At 36.3% G+C, this 17,362-nt stretch overlaps 1 protein-coding gene across 5 annotated transcripts in view; it reads left to right on the top strand.

Moving 5' to 3' along the window:
• Positions 1-17,362, top strand: part of LOC124356698 (calphotin-like) — a 152,694-nt gene that overhangs the window by 116,766 nt on the left and 18,566 nt on the right. The window lies entirely within an intron of this gene.

Genomic DNA, 17,362 nt, shown 5'->3' with positions numbered 1-17,362 from the left:
TTCGTAGAACGTCATTGAAGCATATCACTCAGTAGGCTGACATTTATCTTTATAGTCTGTGGGGAGGGGGAGGGGTAGGTGTAAAAACCTTTGTATGATTTTCTGCCTGTCTCCAGTGTGTCGCTGGGTTCATTTAAGTTCCAAAGTTGTGATCAACAGTTCGTTGGAAGATAAGATAAGAACATTACTTGTTTGCAATCATAATGTCTTTTTGCAATTGAATTTTGAGAGTTTCATTTAATTTGTGAGATGTTACACTTGATTTATTGCTGAAACATTTCCATAATTTACGAGATTGTTGCAATACTTTTTCTTGCATATGAGTTGATTGTTCTAACAATGGTGGGAATTTGTTTTGCTCTTTGATAATTACAATGAATGTTTTTACTGTGGGTTTTTAATTTTTTTAGGTAATGTATTTTACTATAACTACTATATTTGACATAAAAACGTTATAATTAGTACAGTCAAGATTTTTATACTCGTAAAATATGTGGTTAGTGTTTCTTTCCGAGCACATGAGTTTATTATTTCATCGAATTGGTAAAAGACTTTTTCTGTTTGCAAAATTTCAAATCTATAGATTTCGGAGAAGCCTGTCAGTGAATATTTTCAAATATTGTTCATTATTGTAAGTCTGAAATAAAATAGTTTGTAAAGTTTTTAGATACAAAACCTGCAGGAGAATGAGATGGCAGAAATGCTGCTTTGTTAAACAGACGAAAAAATCATCCTCAGTTTTAAGGCGTTAAGTTAAAAAAATATTGATCTACGAAGTAAAAATTGGAAGACAGGTAGCTAATTGCTGATAAGCTAGTTTCGATTTATTTAAATAATTAAATTGGCTCTGTAATTTGTTTTTATAAATTTATAATTATTTTAATGTAGATAAGAATTTGTTGTTAATGAACAAGAACAAGGATTTACTCATGAGCAATTCTTAATGCTGATACAGTCACTAAATACCGACGAATTGTTATTATTGAAGAGATAATGCTCGTCTTCTCGAGATGGGAACGGTTTTAATGACGTCACCATAACCTAATTTTACATTATGCATTGAGAGCGTACGTACTTGCTAACCTCTGCGGGTAACCCTTGTTGTCACTGATCGCGTACACAAGGTGAGGCCACAGATACAGTGGTCGCGACCTCTTTACAAGATTAGTCAGTGCATGGAATGCAGTTCGGTGTACAGCGAAATCAACACATCGTGGCATTTTCTGGGAATTCAAGTTTCAAAGTAGCAATCAGTCTTTTTGAAAGATAAGATTCTCTTATCACAAGATAATCTTATCTTATCATAAGATAAGAATATCTTAGGTTTTTATTCACTAATGATAGTTACTAATCATTAGTGAATAATGGTTAGTAACTATCATTATTCACTAATAACTATCATTATTCTTAATTAGTGAATAATTATAGTTTCTTGATTCTTTAAAATTCCAATCAAGAACATTATTTGATTGCAATTTATTATATTGCTGTAGAATTCGCATAATTAACGAATTGTCGCAATACTTTATTTGTGGGTGTTATTTACGGAATTATATTTTAACTATAACTGTACTTTATTTGAAAAAAAGTTATCATTCTGTATTAGTCCCATGATTGTTACTATCAAAATAAAGCTTTGAAGGCAAACAAAGCCTTCAAAATTTCCCTTACGTTTTGTCAGAATCAAGAAATTATAAACTTTTTTAAGGATCTGTTAGTGTTCACTATCGTTACACGATCTATGTCCGACCCGTTTTAATCGGATGCTAGATTGATTGATCGGGAGCAGAAAGGAGTAAGGACTGCCCTAGGCCAATGATTTGCCCACTTCCGGTCCCAGTGAGTGACACTCATTTCCGGTCCGTCGCTTATCGACACCAGTCACCACTTCCAGTTGGCACTTAGCGCACCACCAGTGTCATACATAGCCAGTTTATCACCATGCTGCATAGTCAATCGATAGTCAAGTCGATTACCACCATACAGTATATTTTGTATTTGTTCTACATATTACGTAATCGCCATTAATATCGGTGATTCTGCATAGTCAGTTATCACCATAAAGGAAAATTTTCGCTTGGCTTAGTTGCATTAAACTTTTTTTACACCCCCTAAAGAAAAATATTTGCAGACAAAAATTTCTTTAACCATACGCGTGCCTTTGATGTAGACATTTGGGCCACCATTAAATAAACGTTTGAATATGAAATACTACAGTAGGAATTACTTTTTATACAAACAAAATATATGATTTGTTTAGTTACATTTCATTTTTAAATTACGTTTCCGTAAGGCATAATTCGTACGCGTTCTGTACTGTACAAATATGTATCCATATGTTTATGAGATTTTCTTGAATCTTGTTTCGAAATTAACCAAAATAACTGCTTTATGTAGATCCCTTTTAACGCCTTGGAGTGGCGAAAACCAAACTTTTCCATTTTCGCTGCCTTTCTGCAACATGGGCTGTAATTAATAAATTGTAAAATAATCAATTTACCCAAAAATTGATTGTATTCCTGAAAGACTGTAAGATTATTGAGTATTAAAAGATCTTAAGACTTATGAACAGTTATACTATAGATTTATTGGCAACGGTTCTGCTTAATACCATGTGTGCGAACTGACAATGAGTTAAGAGCTGTATATAACTGGAGTGGAGGTTTTGTGAGGGGGAACTCTCATTCTAGTATTTTCATGGAGGCTGTAATCAAGATTCAATGTATGATTAAGGGATAAATATGCAATAGAATAAATAGAAAGTGGCGAGAAGATCAACTTCACCGCTTGCAGTCGACACCATACTCTCGCATTAGTTTGAAAACACCCATTCACATTATCACATGAATACACACGGTTCGTTATGTGTGAGTTTCATTATTTTCTGTCCTCTTTGTTTTATTCCTCATTTTCCCATTTACTTCGTTCTGATTATGCTCTCCCTCTCTCTGTATTAATCCGCGTTGTTAACATTGATTGCACAAAACATGATTTGCCACGCGTATTCTGTCATCTCACATTCACTGTATGTGAATATGAATTCAACCCTAGTTTCACGAAATATTTGCTGCATTCCATATTCATATTCAATGTTAAAAGTGTATTTATATGTCCATATAAATGCCTTCACGTTTTTATTGTACACTATTAATTAATGATTGATTGATTGTATTTATTTCCAAAATTTACATACAGGGTAATGAAAATACTCAAATGTGAAAGATTGGGGTGATTCTATTTGTAATTAAACTGGAAACAACAAATTTGTTCTTATCTTAAACACTTCTACAGCTTCAATCACTTAGCGATTTTAGTTGCTTCTATTTTATATGTCATTTGACTGTTTGTAGTACCGTTATTTTAAAATATACTTTGTTTGGAATATATGTTACATTAAAGTTACCAGTACTTATGTTTGTGAATAATAAATGAAGCTGATTTAATTTGTAAAAAGTTTAAAATACTTTTTTACCCATCAATGCCATAATCACCACCAAACCGAGTATTATTAATGATTTAGAAACATTATTTTTTCGTCAGATTTCAATAAAAGTCACAACTGACTCCTTCAGCTAATTCCTTCCCTACGAAGGAAGCGAAGTGGCCTGATTCAGTAAAGGCCAAGAAAGAGCCTGCTGGATAACGTGAAAAGACGTTTTTGAGGGGGTTATACAAGAACGTATAAAGACGGGCCGGGCAGATTAGATGGAATTGGCATTAATTGTAAGTGAAAGTAAAGTGTAGTGCTAGTGCGGGAGGGTTTGTAGGGGGTGGGAGGGGGGTGCAAGCAACAGGCCCGGTCCAGGGAGGTAGGTTTCCATGGTAACCGTCAGGGGGAAGCATTGATCGAGAGCAACCTGAAAACATCGGCCAGCACCCCGCGCCCCGTTCTGCAAACATCAGCCCGTCTGTTGCGAGGCGTGAACGATCCCATTGGCGCGTAGGAAATTTAGGAGAACAATTTTCAATCTTTTTGTTGAATAATTATTTATTTACCAGGGTTTTTCAGAATATCCTTAGAGCTGTGTGCACGATTAGTAAAATATACTTGGTCATTATTATAACGATCGCACTTAAGGAATATGTTCGTATGATGTAACAATTGGGGGAAATTGTACATTTCCGGTATAAAAATTGAACACCACTTAACATTTGTAATGGCTCGACCTTACAAGTTTGATCACGGGTTCAATCAGACAGATTAATTACCTTGATGGCTAAATTTTGTATTTAATTTATGTATGAGAACTATTTATATTGTTTAAAAGTTTACCAAATAGGATTTTTTTGTTCAAAGATCTTTGTCATTCGATAATACATTAGGATTAATTTAGGCGCTTTTATAAATTTCAATATGTTCTGAAGTTGACTTTTTGTGTAAAATCTCAAGATTGTTTTTAATGTTTGTATGTATGGCCGGTTTTATTTAAATGGAGAGAATTGGTTAATTTGGTTACGTTATTTATTTACTTCATATCTTAACCTACATTACCTGAAGATAAATTCTTCGAATCCGAAATGTTCATTGCATAATAAAACTATAGAGTGTTAACAGGTGTATTCTTCTTACTTATAGGCTATTAAACACATTTAGAGTCTACACTACTAATTAGCATACAGTTCATTTGTGTGTAGCCATATTAAAATTATCTAGATAGAGAGCGTCCTAACTGTTGATACAGCCGTATTTTATTTTCGATTTCATTTACTTGTTATTTTCTTGATTCAGTAGTTTGTAACAATTTTAATTTCACATGTTACCATACTACATTATTAAATAGTAACAACCGTTGCTGAGTTGACACAATACACTAAAACTAGCGATAAGGACAATATTCGCGACACAAACATTAATTGGAACCGCTTTCTCCATTAGCGCGAGAAAACAAAGCGCCGCCCGTAACCGAATGTTGGTCTCCTTTTGTGTAACACAGCTTTTAGTCAAAGAGCGCTTTCTTCACTCGAGAGCGTCTCGTTGTAAAACTTCGTTAGGGCAGCCACTCAGTCCAACTTTAACTAAACCACTCCGTCTGCGCTTTACACTGTCGTTTAATCGAGCGTTATTAATTTTAAATTAAATCTACGGTATTACAATCTATATTTAAATAATGTCGTGGTTATAACATTTTATTACAGAATTTTGTCAAATTAACCGCAATATAGAAATATATTATAATTCTCTCTGGTGTAACAAAGTAACTCTTTTTTCAAAAGTGGTCCTAACATGATCATCCATTGTACTCTAGACTACAATTTTGTGATACACAGCGGTTTGGTAAGTTATAACTTGTGCACCAACCTGTGTAAGCCAACTTCAAATTTAAAGATATCTGCGGTAGTCACTCTTCATCTTAAACATACATGCTATACAATGATATATTCACGTGATACGAATTGACGAATAAACGAGCACCGAAAAACCTAGATTTCGGAATAAGAAAATTTTTACGCTCCACGACCCTTGTGAGCAATTTAGATTATTGATTGTATATTTTAACTTTTTATTTTGTTCATTATTCAAGATATATTGTACAATTAAGAACAAAGCGTCTGTTTTATAACTTAATACAGTAAACTTCCGTTAATCCGGCACGGTTAGACATGCCGGATTATCAAATTTACCGCATTATTGGATATACGTATATCAGATAAATAATCTAGACATCATAAATTAACTAACATTCATAATATAACAGGTAGATCTTGTTATATGTGGATCTGTAACTATTTTTTAACCGGTATATTTACGGTTCGTAGTCTACGCATAGTAATAATTGGGTAGAACACAGTCAAGGCCGAGGGCGCGTTCTTCCCGGATCATCACAGCCCCGTACCGTAATGCCACTGCCAGCCTCAGTCGTCCTTCCTTCACAAACCTGTGCTGAGCACATTAACTGTGAAGATGATCTACAATTACTAGACTCAATTGAATTGATACGAAAATACGAAAGTTCAACTGGTTACACAGGCTAACAGCCGACGAAGGCTACGGTTAGTCACGTGATTCATTCGAGTCTAATGGATATCACCCGAAGTCGGCCGAATATGATGCCTAGCTTCTTCTCCACGCCCGCCTAAACGCTGTGTCCACCACGAACTAAAAAAAAAACATCGTGATGTTTTGCGTTGTTCTGGACAATTTTACTTTTTTTCCAAAAAGCGTGCCGGATTATCGAGCGTGCCGCATTATAGGATGCCGGATTTAATGGAATTTTACTGTATTTGAAATTAAATTAATGATCTTTTTAAGGTGATTTTACAGTACTAATTTTTTATAAATTTACCTGGATATGAAATTTAATACCCAATGGAAAATATGTTGGTTATAACCACTGCATTGTTGAAAAGCATGGCTATTTATAATATCAAAAAGTGATCTCTTAAAATCTATATGATCGAGAGTTAAAGATCTAATTGCTCTAAACCTGACACCACTGACCGATATATTGTACATTGTGAGAAGTAAAAATACAGTTAAAGTACTTAGACAGATTTTATTTTACACTAAACGCCACGAGGAGTGATGGCAAAAATCTAAGATTAAAAAAAATGTACTAGCAAACAACTAAATGTTAAGTAATTGAGACTGAACACTCATTTGCCTTGCATATAAGCATATTTAAAATGTATGTTCTTAAGCTTTAATTATATACTTAAATAGGTTTCTTACATAAGTTTATATTCTTTTACCCGTCGTTGATGTAAATAAAGGTATAAGAACTAAGAACAACCAGATTATTAACTGAGAGTGGTAAAAGCTTTCCCTTTGACTCCTTGTTGGCCATCCCCTGATGTGACAAAAAATAGTAGTTACTTGAAAAAAGTAGATTTATGGATGCACTAATGATGTACCAAGTTTTAATGCTTTACCTGTAATCGTTCTGAAATTATCATCAAGTGTTCCATTGCGGGACTTAAGTAACACCCTGTACATCTAAACTAGTGTTGGGTTACAACGTATGTACTCGATTGATGGTTGTTAGCCCAAGAGGCCTACAACAAAGAGAGCCTGATCAGACCCAACTTCGGCAGTAATTGCTAGCCCATTGTTGTTGTCCTTAATGTTGGAATAACGCAATTTCATCCCCCTCCCCCTCAATCGTACCCTACCCCCAGTCACTGCCTCTCTCTTTAGAGTGAAAGCGCTGCTTTAATTGCACGCAATCGTATGGTTGCGAGTTTTTTTTGTTGTGGATTTGTCTTCCTTGATGACCCTTTTTGTTTTACTGAAAGCTCTTAATACATTCTATAGTCGTTATTTTACATGTTTCGTTTTTGACGTGACAACGTCTTAAATTAGGTTGCGGCTCGGAGTCACTCATGAAAAAGTGTAACGCCCGGTAACGTTACGATGCCCGTCCAGTGGGTCCGCCGCACGGGATCCGCACGGGATAAAGCAGATAACTGTGAGTCCGCCGCACGGGATAAAGCAGATAACTATGTTTATTCGTGAAAATGTGGAGTGCTTAGATTCGTCATTTACAACAACTACAACAATAAAGGTAAATAATTGTACACTGATATTTCATTATCGTAAACTATGATTGATTGATTAATTGTTAGATTGACACAAAAGTTGAGAAACTGAGTTTATAGGTTATGTCATACTATTGACAAATGTTGATAGTGTTAAGTAAATTATTAGTTTAAATCACTCTGCAATCAATCGTAATTCAGTCGATTGAGAAGAAACAGCGCGTATTGCTAGTCAAACATTTAAAATAACAAATTATAACCTCTAACCTGTCATAACAGTGCGACCAAACAAACGAACTAAACCGACCAATCACCACGCGCGGAGTAAGAATTTAACTGTGTTTAGCAAGAATTTCAAATTCCAATTTTAGTAAATGTTTTATTCAACTTTACCATTTACAATAACAAATTTTAATTAATTTCAAATTATGTACAATGTTTTAGTAAACAAAATATATTTCTATAGTTAAAATTTGTGCAATTCTTATTTTCATTCAATTCCTTGTTCCTATTGTGCAATTTAATAATATTCATATCAATAAATATTCTACCGAGAAAAAGACGTTGTCACGTAAAATCTTCGCCCGTAAAACCGACTTTACAGGCAACCATAATTTTTTTAATAGGTCCTTTAATTTGTGATAAATGTATCTCTAATTTTATTTTAAACACGTTTCTGTTAAAAATACGAGCACAATTCAGTTTGCAGGACAACTAAATTGCCTTCCTAGGAGGTTCTAAGGTCGCATCTTTGAAAATATTAGCCCTTCGTGGTGGCTAATGTACATCAAACTATACAAATATATGGATTTATATGAAATTTTCTATCTCGTGTTTTAGACCCTTGTGTGAAACTTAACGTACCTCGTTATTTTTTTACGTTTTAATATGAATGTAACATATTTTTATTCATATTCTGTAATGCACCATAGTAAGTACAACCGTAGAATTATCAGACATCCAATTGTTAAAGCCTGTTTTCATAATTAATTAGAAGTAGAAACGTATTTAAACACTTAGCTGTGAGTAAGCGTGCAGGTGTCAGCATGTAGCTACATGTCACACGCATGGGAACACTCCCCCCTCCCCACCACGACACTCAGCATCGTCATTAATTAAAGTATTAAGGACGAGTTTAATGTTTCTCTCCTACGTATCTTAAATATCGTTAGGATTCATTACTTATTACCAAAAATTAATCCACTACTTGTCACTTAATCTTTCGATAGTTAACTATTGTTATGTCATTTTACAACCTGTCTTTCCATTTGTCAGAGTAGGTATATCAGTTACATTTCCAATCGGGATGGATGGAAGAGTTGAAATCAAGTTCACGTTTATGGACTACTCTCGTACTTTTACACAGTAGACACATAGTTACGCCTTACCCTCAAACGTCCTCCTGATAGAAGGTCCCCTAGTAAAATTGTGCCTGTTAATTCTTCTACTAATGTGGAGAAATGACCTACATACATGTACAAGTCCCGGCTCTTCGTCCTGCCATGTCAATAAAACTCCTTTTCTACGCGTTGTTTGACGAGTTGAGGATTTTTAGTGTCGCTCAGAAATGGAGGATCGTGTAAAGGCAATTTTCCTGCGGCTTTCGTTTTGAAGCTCTTTAAGAAGTAGAGAAATGATCGAAATTAGAGATCGCCATCTCCTCCTTTATGAAAATGGCGGTAATTGGTTGATTTTATCTCTGTATGTTTTATCAGTTTTATTTCTGTATGTTTTCTCAAAAGTCCAACGTTCAGCCAATTGACCTTTGTTATAACTCAGGAATTGTCATTGTAGATCTCAATGGTTTATTGGACAAATGAAATAACTTTTGATGAACTATCTGGTTAGATTCAGCTTGCGAAGCAGTAAATTGCAGGTTTTACAAAGACCCCAAAGTTGTTCAGTGCCATCGTTTTAGCATTAGCGATGTCAGTTTGATTTCGGTTGTTGTCGGTATCTTCTAATATTCTAAATGTCGTATTATAGTTAAATTCCTGTTAAAGATCTTGGATGAAGAATGTAATTACTAAATGTAAAATGTATCTTTCGGTTGTACAAATCCTAAACGGCAACCTAAACGGCAAGCTCTTTTCCTAAAGAGTACGGTTGTTCTGTCCTGAGCTCTAAGCTACGCAGTATCGGGGTGGACAGTGAGGACGGCGATGTGAGAGATAGGGCATGGCAGGGGTGGGAGATAAAACCATCACTTTATGTGTGGCCCCGGCGAGATCAGAGGGTGGAGGACGTAAAAACTGCACAGGAGTTACAGTACAGGGGGGAGTGGAGTACATTCCACGGAACCCTCCAGTACTTAAAAATTTGTTGGTTCTTGTCTGGGAAGCAGATTAATGCTTCAATGCTCATTTGTACTTATTTATGAATCTGTTTAGGAATATGCTCCTTTTTGGTTTTAAAATTAATTTCCTAAAGGCGACGAGTCTTTATCGGGAGGAGTTTCTGTTCCCATATCTGAAAATACTAGTTTCTAAACCATTACCATTAATTGTGTAAAAAATTGTTAGCATACTGTACACAAAATTTGTGTGTCAATGTTCGTAAATGTTTGTAGCATTATTTCAAAAGTCAGTATACGATTATTTAAAAATATCATAGCCGTGAAAACTTACAATTCAAGTCTATAAAAATTGAAACAAAAAAGTGTAGATTACGAAAGTATTTCCAACTGTTAAGAACTAAAGGCAACTCGTTGAAACGTACAAAATACACGAACACAATATCGTACGCTCAGAATCGATGTCGGTTCCTTCTACGCCAAGTGAGATTAATTTGAAAATCACGCCGGAAGCACTACAATCAACAATCAATTGCACACGTCCGTGGAAACATCAGACGATTGTCACATTTCCTGTCTGCACAGGAAGTTGTCAGTGACAATTAATCCAATGTACACGTCGCGTCGCTGCCGTCATAATTTTATTGTTGCTGTAGGATGTGGTGGCTGACGCTGCATTTTGGTCTGTAACAAGTTCTCGAGATCAAGTTGAAATACTTGATCATAGTTCGTGATGGTTTTTGAACAATATTTCAATATCTGGATATTCGACAAAGAATTTCGAGAAATCTTAAGATCTAATACTATAACGAATTGACTGTTCATTGAAATATGCTTTAAACTGAAAATATTTTATCAAAGGTTTTATTACGTCTTTGTTAAACATTGGGGCAGTTCATCTACAACTGTTGGGTGACTAATGATGTATTATTATACCAAATTTAGTAGCTATTCTATATCCATCCGAGGAATCCCCTTGCATTAAAAATTATTAATTCTTTGCCTTTTCCTAATGGAGCATTTACATAACTCTGTATGGTGTCTTCGGTCCATCCATTGTCTTTAGATATGTTTTCATTAATTCTTGTTTTTTTTTTTTTACTTTTAAAGTCCGTATTACGATGTTTTCTTTAAAAAACGGCATCTGGCTAGGGTCATTGATGGTTTCTCCACTAATATTTTTCTATCATCTAGTTTGTACCTTATTCTTGTAAAAACTCTAGCTAACGTCCCTATGCACCCATGAAACAAATCAGCTGTGCCTAAAAGCTTGTTTTTTGTTTTTTCGGAGGGTATGCGCTTCTCGGCGTTTACAATAGTTTATTACGTGTTTTCTGATGCAGTATTTTACAAAACGATCTAGCTCTGTTACAATCGATTTAAAAAGTGCTTCGGAGCACACGGCTCAAGAACATTATAAGAGCAGAAGCTTTTGTGTTTACAAGTGAATTTAAATCCAGTGATCTGCAACCTTATATGGTTCAAACTCTTGCCCACCTTTTTAACATTTAATTACTTGTTCTCTATTGTCCCGTCGCTGCTCCAGTCTTGCAGTACAGATCGCCTTTGCACTGATAGTTGTATGCTGTCCCAGTATGCTCAAAACTTGATGGTGGCATATTCGGAAATACAAATTTACAACAAGAAAATGTTATTTATGTCACATTACATGGGAAAATATAAATGGAATACATATTTAATACGAACACACATAGGGGGAATTGATCTAGTTTAAATATTCACTGCTTAAACTTAACATGATGTCACTCTGGCCAACACTCCACTTTAAATAGACTTCCGCTACGGAAGTCCGATGATCCAACCTTTATAACAAAAACACAAGTTTTCCTTGAGACACTCTTTATGTAATAACCATGTCACTCAATTTTGTCATGTTGTTATAATCGATTTTATTTGTACTACAAGCTTCAAACGGACTAAAGTAAAGTAAAGATGTCTTATTTTAGCAGGTGAAGTTAAGGCTAAGAAAGCCCTCTCTAATACTTAACCTGGGGACCAACGGTTAAAAGGTGACTTCCGAACCACCACCAAATGGCCGGGCAGGGCTTGCAAGGACAGGATTGCTTAGCGGTCACCCATCCAAGCAGCAGCCACGCTCGACGTTACTTGATCTGGTTTTCTTGCGATAATCGCTGTACCCGCTACACTGCGCCATTGGCTAAAAACTGAAAATAGGACTTCCTATTTTTTGTTTGGTCGTTTATGAAGGTTACCATTTTTTGTGTAGTTTATCTTGTTTCTTTATTTACTTGTCAAATGTTTAACCAAAGTTCGGAAATTATGATTCGAGTAAAAAAGTTAGTTTATTTTGTGGAGAAGTTAGTAGGTGGAATTGGCCCGGGCCTGTCCCAGATAGCCGACGGTCCAGGAGACCGTCTGAGGTTACATCACACAGACTATATATAATGTGCAAATGGTCGCTGTCTGCGGAGAATGACACTGAGCCGTCTAATCTTGGTGTAACCTGCTACTTGGAAACTTCTTGTATCCGACCACAGATGCAGCCCACAGCTCCACCTCGACCTACCTCAACCTCAGGTCGTGTCGCGCGCGTGAAAAACACTGGTCCTTTACAGAGCTGACACTCACACCGTTGTTGGGTGTGTTGTTAGTTCACGTTTAAATACAAAATTCTTTAAGTCGACCTTTATAGCCTATTCTATTTGAAAAGTACGAATTGTTGGACATATATATTACACGAGTAATGTTAGAATAGAAAGCTTCACACTTGTTTAAAAATACATGAAGTAGGCCTAAACGTGTTAATTGTCAGACATTATATAAGAAGTATCTGGTACATACAATGACCTTACAATTTAAAAATCTACGAACTAATTACACGAACAAACTAAAAAGATCTATGATATATCTAACACAAACAAACTGATTATGTATTATTTAAAAATTCTGCCACAGAGTAAAACGCCCTGCTTATGAGGTGGTGTCTGCGGGAAGCCCTAAAAGATCTCACGCTGCATTCACGCTTCAGATGCATTGGGAGGGCATTGAAAAGTTTCATAGCGGAGTAATAAGCGCCTTCCTCTTATAGTTTGGGGAAATATGGTAACATTATTTTTTTTAGAAAAAATAGACATTCAAATATGTAAATCGAAGGAAGTGTTAGAATTATGTTTGTTTATGAAAATTTGTTTAGAGGAATTTCTGAGTTTCAGGTTAAAGTTTGTTCTTACGATTCTTCTCTGAATAAAAAAAATGAGTTAGACTCAACAGAATTTCCCCAAAACATCACCCCAAATCTCAAGTGCGAATATGCATAGGCGTAATAGACTGTTATGGCAGTATCGTAGTTGGCTGACCTGATATGCTTCATACATCCTGCTAGTAGCTTACCATTGCAAATTCCAACTTTGTTTTCTCAGTCTCTGATAATCCGTTAATTTTAGACAAGTATTTTACAACAGAGGTATTATTTTTGGGACCGCAGGAATAAAAATGTATTTGAGATGGTATTTGGGAGTTCTGTACGCGGCTCTTAGTTCTCTGCTACCGCAACAACGACATAAGTGCGATAGCGTCTGGGGCGTGACCTTGGACCGGTTTCAAGGTCACCGCCCCAGCTGTCTGCCAGCTGCTCCGTGGTCGCTAATTAATTACTCCGGCAAAACGCTCCCCGCGGCCCCGCGCCATGCCGCCAAGCTGTTGTGACGTTTCGTTGTGGTAGCTCCTCCCATCCTCTTGTCCTCTGTACTTCCTAGTTGGGTCGTGTCGTGCGATTTCCGCAACGATGATTCTAATTGGAATTCTAGCGTGTTTTTCTCATTAAAACTTAGCTTTCAATTTATTTAGCTTTATATCGTTGGGTTTATTGTTGTTACAAAACTATAAAACGACTTTATTACAGCAGACACTAAATAAACGCCGTACTATCGCACCGTGTAGAGTTAACTAAAAGCGGATTCAATGAATATCTCAAGCGTCGTTGAACACGAAGACTGCGCTTCCACGCTGCTTGAAGTCGGAGTTTTATGCGGTTTTAACGACCCGCTCCGCGCGCTAGAATTGAGATCGAACATTTAGTACTTCATTAAAAAGAGAACTCGTTTTACCGTGAATTTCAGTACGCTTCTTTAATACGTTACTTAACAACAAAAACGTGGTATAACTTGTACATTATGAGTTCCAATAAATTCGGATATGTTTCTAAAAAACGAGAATTAATGAAATGTTGCATGTCCAGAAATATAGGTAACATTCTCTGCCAAGCGTTCTCTATCCGTTACTCAAACAATCAAATATCCGAGATGATCGGTGAAATTGTTACCCCACCATTCCCATTGTACAGGGGGCGAGTAAACAAGATTCCCAGGCCGGGCGCAGGGTCAGGGGCGGGAAGTAAGCCCGTATAATCCGGCTGTCGGACCCCATTTGAACCCCATTGTCCGGCCGCCATACCAATTCTTCTGCCGCCCCCATCGTTTCATACTCCACGTCCGATTCATTAGACTTTGTAGCAGTGAAACATCAAGGACGGCCCTGGGGCGGCTCTGGGAGGATAAACCGTTTGAGTAGGTCAAGACAGATTTCTTGCCGCCTCTTAAGACGAATGGAATGATTTGTTTGGTTACTTAGGAGTTTTTACTGGAATTTACGGATATTCTTCAAGCGTATTTATTTCTTTGTTGGAAGGATTGTGCAGGAAACAGGATTTTTCCGGACATTTACCATCGTTCAGTGATACAAAAAATAAGTAACACTACGTTTCGAAATATGCAATCTGATCTCTTCTTCAGGTAAATAATACCTAACACATAATTACAAACTGGGTTAAAATAAACAAATCATACCAGAGCGTTACCTACGAGATGGTTGGTCGGCGAATGCAGACCTATTGAGACCTGTATTCTGCAGTCCAGTGTTGATAATTAGTGTTGCGTTTAATTTTTATTAAGTGCATGTTTTAGAGTTAGAGAAGTTAGCACACAACATTGTTGGTTAAGATAGCACACAACATTGTTGGTTGTGATTCCTGACTTACGCGTGTCACAACGCTCTGGTATGATTTGATTATTTTTAATCTAGTTTCTAATTACGTGTTAGATTTGTTATTTACCCGAAGAAGACATCAGATTGCAGATCTCGAAACGTAATGTTACTGAACGATGGCAAATGTCCGAAAAATCCTGTTTCCTTAAATATTTATTTTCATTGCTTTGTTTTAAACGTGTTTTAGTATGTCTAATGGCAAGTTATGTGGTTTCAAGGTATGTTTACTTTGTAAAACATTGAAATAATTTTTGGTTTATCCAATATTCGGAGTGTTACACACTCCATTTATAACCTCTAGTCTTTTGGGTACCGACCCAATTTATAATTACTTCTCTCTGAGGAATATCAGTGATGTCTACTTGAGGACTATCAAGGGGTGCATGGCCCACTGTAGGCCCTACAGCACCTGTATACATTGTTGCCTGTATGTTTCTTATTTTGTGGGAACAATTCATGACAGCTGCCTATCAATACCGTCTATATTTGGGCTAAATAAACAACGAAGAAGACATAACTGTATTATTATGTGTAATATATTCTTAATCAGCGTTTGTTTCTTGATCGAGATAGGTACCAAATGTTGAAAAACATTAATAACACAAAACGTCCGTTTAAAACGGACGTTATTATTTCTTTGACAGTCACGGCCACGTCAGATAAATGGACAGACATCCGAACTTTAATACCCTAAGGGCTAGCAGAGCTAAACAGCTCAGTTTGGAATATTTGGAGTGTTACCACACAATATACCAGTATTTCCAAGTATTCAAGTGAAGTCCTCTCAAATTTATTCGTAAGCTTTGACCAAATTTAATCGAAGGACAACATTTTGAGACATTGACAATCAGTCTGGCGTATAAACGGGATCTGCGGTCATGTATGACTGTATGTGTTGTGGTTGAGTAGCTTAGGAGGAAAATATGCAATGGTAGACTATTGCTTATGACCATTGCGATATAATTGTGTGTATTGTTACTGTGCAATGGATTAATTGTTGTTATCACGAAGAGGAGAAGAGGAGCCAGTTCGCGTACATGAGTTGAAGGACTCAAGTGATTTTGAAATCTCATACTGATTTATACCCAAAGTATATAAACAAATATAATTTGGAGTTTGTGACGCCCTAATCCCAAATGTTTGAAAATTTATAAGCAACTGTGATTGTATGTCGGTTGATAAGTGATGGTTTAAGTAATAGTTTTAATAATATGTCACTAATATTCACTGATACAATACGTTTACATAACTGTATTTAGTGCGATACCCTTTGCCGATCTTTCTTAATCTGTATTTAAAAATAAAAACAGCACATTTCACTGTAATGAAATTTTAATAGTCGGATTCTTTTAATAGTCCGACTTTAGTATACAAACACGTGGAGTAATCATGCCAAAACTGTGGAAATTGGTTACTGTATTTTGACGCACTAGTAATTGGGACTATAACCGATAATAGTAAATCGTTCTCTCTCAGAGAGATGGTCTAACACGCACGTTTTATTCATATAAGTGGGTCAAATATTTATATGGACGTGTCAAAAATGTTGGCACTCTGTGTACGGCTTGGGGATGGAAATCACACGTCGTTCGGTAAATAATACTAAGCGCTAACTTGGCAGTGCTCGCTGATTTCTCCCACTTCAATATTGCAAAGCATATCACGTGCAATTATTCTTTAAGAGCTTGTGGTACGTCGTAGGCAAGCAAGGAGGTCTAGATTCAAGGTGTTAATGTAAATAAGATATTTAGGAGCAAGTAGCAGTAGTATAAAGTTGTATTAACTTGTAAATAATTATAACACCAAAATATCATCTGTAATTGGCTGAGCGTTAGTAAAGCCCCTTACTTGAGGGTCTGGAGAAATTTTATTTCTGTCTACCTGCGTACAAGATATCTCGAGTACAAACCTAAAGACTAGACATTTTGTACAAAGCTGTAGTTATGTACGAGCAAAATGAGTTCGACGATGGTTAAGTTCGAACTTTGGGATTCGACTTTGCCTGATTGTCATTAAAGTCTATTACTCACAGATAATGGTTGGTAGAATTTTTCTCTTTATGGCGGGGATGTAGAATTTCTGTTCTGTCTTGTCTATTCGTTCGTTGACTGTCCCAAGGTGTAATTTTGCATTCGACCTGAGTGAGACCTGTTATATGGCACAATGTGATGTTGGGTACTCCTACCGTGTGATACATATATGGATTAACTAACATTGTATTTTAATGTAGTGAATTGAAAATTTTATATCCTGCTCCGGTTTATATATAGGTCTTCCCTGATATCCATTAGTTCAACTCGAGTGAACACGTCCTGAATAGTATAAAAAACTTGGAGTATCATAAGAAATTACATATTTTAATGTAAGCCGGTGTATATTCCAGTTGTATCCTGAATTCACCGAACTGATTATTATCGAGTGTAAAACCAAACCTTGCTTTCGGAGGTGTCGATTTCAGCAGCCACTCACACCCAAAGGCTAGCCGGTGTTGTGGGCACGGCATCCGCTCGCTCATCACGGTGGCACCGATCCGTTTCAAACAGAAACAGAAAAAGATGAACGGTCCGA

The sequence above is a fragment of the Homalodisca vitripennis genome, chromosome 3 (genome assembly GCF_021130785.1).
Source record: "Homalodisca vitripennis isolate AUS2020 chromosome 3, UT_GWSS_2.1, whole genome shotgun sequence".
In the NCBI taxonomy this organism is placed as follows: domain Eukaryota; kingdom Metazoa; phylum Arthropoda; class Insecta; order Hemiptera; family Cicadellidae; genus Homalodisca; species Homalodisca vitripennis.
The sequence above is the reverse complement of the archived record's forward strand: the minus strand, read 5'-3'. Positions and strand labels throughout refer to the sequence as shown.